The sequence below is a fragment of the Papio anubis genome, chromosome 2 (assembly GCF_008728515.1).
Source record: "Papio anubis isolate 15944 chromosome 2, Panubis1.0, whole genome shotgun sequence".
NCBI classification, from domain to species: domain Eukaryota; kingdom Metazoa; phylum Chordata; class Mammalia; order Primates; family Cercopithecidae; genus Papio; species Papio anubis.
Window position 1 is genome coordinate 146,131,939 of NC_044977.1, and position 5,562 is coordinate 146,137,500.

The following is a 5,562-nucleotide window of genomic DNA, read 5'->3' on the forward strand; positions in this document are numbered from 1 at the left end:
CTTAAAAGTGGTGACCCTTCATTTTTTTCTCTCAATAATTTATCTTCTGAAATAACATCACTATCAGTGGCTCTGAAATTTGGTAAAAATATTTCCAGATCTATGGATAATGAAATAGGAATTAAAACACATCAATATTAACCAAACAATTTGTACTTTGGGTCAAGAAGAAAATTGATATATTACTTGTTGCAGAAATACAATGGAAAACAAAATCTTGCATCCCAGAAAACATTTCTTCACAAAGGTAGCAGAGAAAGAAAGCAAATTTATTACTGAATAAACATTAAACTAGAATGTGATGTGTATCACAGACAATCGGCTAAGGGATTACAAAAACAAAAGGAAGAGTTACTGTTTTTTAAAATATATTTTCTATTAATGTATTGGCATGCATTATTATAAATCATCTGTATTTTTCAATAGAAAAAAAATGTAAGATAATAACAGTGTTTAGAAAAATAAAAGGATAATTTTATTTTTAAATGTATTTAAAATTAAAATATTGATTTGCCTTTAGGACAGCCAAAACTAACTTAAGGAAAAAGAACAAAGCCAGAAACATTACACTATTTGACGTCAAACTATACTGAATGGCTACAGTAACCTAAAAGCATGATATAAGTACAAAATGTACACATAGTTTCATCCACACATACATTTACAATTTTGTATAAGTTAATAAACATGTGTATTCTAAGAAAAATAATTTAATTAAGATTAAAATTATTCACTATCTTTATGTAAATCACTCATTTTGCCTTTAATATCTTTTAAATATCTTTAAAATAATCTTTTAAATTTTAACCTTTATCTTAGATACAGGGAATACTTGTGTAGTATTGTTACACGAGTATATTGGAACCAGGTAGTTAGCCTAGTACCCAATAGGTAGTTTTCCAACCAATGTCCTCCTCCTTCCCTCCCCCATCTAGCAGTCCATAGTGCCTATTGTTCCCATGTTTATGTCCATGTGTGCCCAATATTTAGCTTCCACTTATAAGTGAGAATATGCAAGATTTGGTTTTCTGATCCTATATAATTTCACTTAGGATTATGATCTCCAGCTGTATCCCTGTTTCTGCAAAGAACATGATTTTTTTTTTATGGCTGTATCATATTCCACAGTATATATGTACTACATTTTTCAATCCAGTCTACCATTGATGAGCACCTACGTTGATATCATGTCTTTGCTATTACAAATAGTACAGCAATGAACATACAAGATCATTTGTCTTTGTGGTATATTGATCTACATTCCTTTGAGTATATACATAGTAATGGGATTGCTGGGTCAAATAGTAGCTCTGTTTTAAGATCTTTGAGAGATCTCCCAACTGCTTTCCACAGCAGCTGAACTAATTTACATTCTCACCAACAGTGTATTAGAATTCCTTTTTCTTTGCACATTCACCAGCATCTTTTTAAAAATAGTAGCCATTTTGACTGCTGTGAGACAGTATTGCATTTTGCTTTTGATTTGTATTTTTTTGATGATTAGTGATGGTGAGCATTTTTTCATTATTTGTTGTAAAAATCAGTATCTTTTTATACCAATAATGTCCAGGATGAGAGTCAAATAAAGAACACAATCTCCTTTACCATAGCCACAAAGAAAATGCAATACTTAGGAATACAGCTAACCAAAGAGGTGAAAGATCTCTATAAGGAGAACTACAAAACACTGCTGAAATAAGTGAGACAACACAAGTACATGGAAAAACATCTCATGTTCATGGATTGGAAGAATCAATATCATTAAATGGCCATACTGCCTGATACAGTTTGGCTGTGTCTACACCCAAATCTCATCTTGAATTGTAACTGCCATAATTCTCATGTGTCATGGGAGAAACTCGGTGGAAGATAATGTATTCATGAGGGTGGGTCTTTCTCTTGCTGTTCTCATGATAGTGAAGAAGTCTCATAAGATCCGATGGTTTTAAAAATGGGATTATCGGCCGGGCGCGGTGGCTCAAGCCTGTAATCCCAGCACTTTGGGAGGCCGAGACGGGCGGATCACAAGGTCAGGAGATCGAGACCATCCTGGCTAACACGGCGAAACCCCGTCTCTACTAAAAACACAAAAAAATTAGCCGGGCGAGGTGGCGGCGCCTGTAGTCCCAGCTACTCGGGAGGCTAAGGCAGGAGAATGGCGGGAACCCGAGAGGCGGAGCTTGCAGTGAGCTGAGATCTGGCCACTGCACTCCAGCCTGGGAGACAGAGCGAGACTCCGTCTCAAAAAAAAAAAAAAAATAAAATAAAATAAAAATAAATAAAAATAAAAATAAAAATGGGATTATCCCTGCACAACCTCTCTCATTGCCTGCCACCATCCAGTTAAAACTTAACTTGTTCTTCCTTGCCTTCTGCCATGATTGTGAGGCCTCCCTTGCCATGTAGAACTGTAAGTCCATTAAACCTATTTCTTTTGTAAATTGCCTAGTCTTGGGTATGTCTTTATCAGCAGTATGAAAACGGACTAATATAGTAAATTGGTACCAAGAGAGTGGGGTGCTGCTAAAAAGACACCCCAAAATGTGGAATTGGCTTTGGAACTGGGCAACAGGCAGAGGTTAGAACAATTTGGAGGTCTCAGAAGAAGAAACACAAATGTGGGAAAGTTTGGAACTCCCTAGAGACTTGTTGAATGGCTTTGACCAAAATGCTGATAATGATATGGGCAATGAAATCCAGGTTGAGATGGACTCAGATGGAGTTGGGGAACTTGTTGAAAACTGGAGCAAAAGTGACTCTTGTTATGTTTTAGCAAAGAGACTGGCAGCATTTTGCCCCTGCCCTAGAGATTTGTGGAACTTCGAACTTGAGAAAGATGACTTAGGGTATCTGGCAGAAGAAATTTCTAAGCACAAAGCACTCAAGAGGTGACTTAGGTGCTGTTAAAGGTATTTAGTTTTATAAGGGGAGCAGAGCGTAAAAGTTTGAAAAATTTACAGTCTGATAATGCAATAGAAAAGAAGATCCCATTTTCTGAGGAGAAATTCAAGCCAGCTGCAGAAATTTACATAAGTAAGGAGGAGATAAATGTTAATCCCCAAGACTTTAGGGAAAATGTCTCCAGGGCATGTCAGAGGTCTTTACAACAGCCCCTCCCATCACAGGCACGAGAGATTTAGGAAGAAAAAATGGTTTCGTGGGCCAACTCCAGGGTTCCCATGCTTTATGCAGTCTAGAGACTTGGTGCTCTGCTTTCTAGCCACTCCAGCTATGACTAAAAGAGGCCAAGGTAGATCTTCAGCTGTGGCTTCAGAGGATGCAAGCCCCAAGCCTTGGAAGCTTTCATGTGGTGTGTTGAGCCTGAGGGTGCACAGAAGTAAAGAACTGAGGTTAGAGAACCTCTGCCTAGATTTCAGAAGATGTATAGAAATGCCTGGATTTCAAAGCAGAAGTTTGCTACAGGAGTGGGGCTCTCACAGAGACCCTCTGCTAGGGCAGTGTGAAAGGAAAATGTGGTCAGAGCCCCCACACAGAGTCCCTACTGGGGCACCACCTAGTGGAGCTGTGAGAAGAGGACCACCATCCTCCAGACCCCAGAATGGTAGATCCACTGACAGCTTGTACTATGTGCTTGAAAAAGTCAAACACACTCAACACCAGCACCTGAAAGAAGCCAGGAGAGAGGCTGCACCCTGCAAAAGCCACAGAGGTGGTGCTGCTGAGGACCATGGGAACCCACCTCTTGCATCAGCATGACCTGGATGTGAGGCTGGAGTCAAAGGAGATTATTTGGAGCTTTAAGATTTGACTGCCCCACTGGATTTCAGACTTGTATAGGCCCTATAGCCTCTTTGGATGATTTCTCCCAAGTGGAATGGCTGCATTTACCCAGTGCCAGTACCTCCATTGTATCTAGGAAGTAACTAACTTTCTTTTGATTTTTACAGGCTCACAGGTGAAAGGGACTTGCCTTGTCTCAGATGAGACTTTAGAGTGTGGACTTTTGAGTTAATGCTGAAATTAGTTAAGAAGTTGGGGAACTGTTGCAAAGGAATGATTGGTTTGAAATATAAAAAGATGTGAGATTTAGGAGGGACCAGAGACAGAATGATATGATTTGGTTTTGTCTCCACCCGAATCTCATCTTGAATTAAAACTCCCCTAATGCCCATGTGTCACAGGAGGAACCCAGTTGGAAGTAATTTAATCATGGGGGCAGCTCTTTCCCATGCTGTTCTTGTGAAAACGAGTAAGTCTCATGAGATCTGATGAGTTTTTAATTTTTTTTATTTTTTGAGATGGAGTCTTGCTCTGTCACCAACCTCCGCCTCATTGCAACCTCCACTTCCTGGGTTCAAGTGATTCTCCTGCCTCAGCCTCTTGAGTAACAGAGATTACAGGTACACACCACCACACTTGGCTAATTTTTTTTTTTTTTTTTTGTACTTTTAGTAGAGACGGAGTTTCACCATGTTGGCCAGGCTGGTCTTGTATTTGTGACCTCATGATATGCCCAGCTCAGCCTCCCAAAGTGCTGGGGTTGCGGGCATGAGCCACCGCACTTGCCCCAATCTGATGGTTTTAAATTGGGAGTTTCCCTGCACAAGCCCTCTCTTTGCCTGCTGACATCCACGTAAGAGGTAACTTGTTCCTCCTTGCCTTCTGCCATGATCGAAAGGCCTCCTCAGCCATGTGATACTGTAAGTCCAGTAAACCTCTTTTTTTTTCTAATTTACCCAAACTTGGGTATGTCTTTATCAGCAGCATGAAAACAGACTAATATACTGCCCAAAGCAATGTACTGATTTCCTACTATTCCTATCAAACTACCAACATCATTCTTCACAGAACTAAAAAAAAAAAAAAAAAAAAAAAAAAAGATTCTGAAATTTGTGTGGAATCACAAAAGAGCCCAAATAGCCAAAACATTTCTAAGCAAAAAGAACAAAGCTGGAGGCATCACTCTACTTGAGTTCAAACTATATTAAAAGGCTACAGTAACCTATCCAGCATGGTACAGGTGTAAAAAGAAAGACATAGACCAATGGAACAGAATAGAAAACTCAGAAAACAAGCTGCACACCTACAACCATCTGACCTCTGACCAGGCTGACAAAAACAAGCAATGGAGAAAGGACTCCCTATTTAATAAATGGTGCTGAGATAATTGGCTAACCATATGCAGAAGAATAAAACTAGACGTTTACCTTTCACTATGTACAAAAAACTAAGATAGATTAAAGATTTAAAAGTAATTCTTCAATCTATAAAAAAGAAAATCTAGGAAATACCCTCTGGATATCAGCCCTGGCAAATAATTTATTTAGTGTCCAGAAGTACCCTTCTGGACATCAAGTCCCCAAAAACAATTATAACACAAACAAAAGTTACATGGATCCTAATTAAACTAAAGAGCTTCTGTGCAGCAAAAGAAACCAATGGTGTAAACAGACAACCCACTGAATGGGAAAAAATATTCACAAACTATGCATCTGACAAAGGCCTAATATCAAGAATCTATAAAGAAATTAATCAAACCAACAAGCGAAAAAACAGCCCCATTAAAAATTAGGCAGAAGGCACAAGCAGAAAGAATCAAAA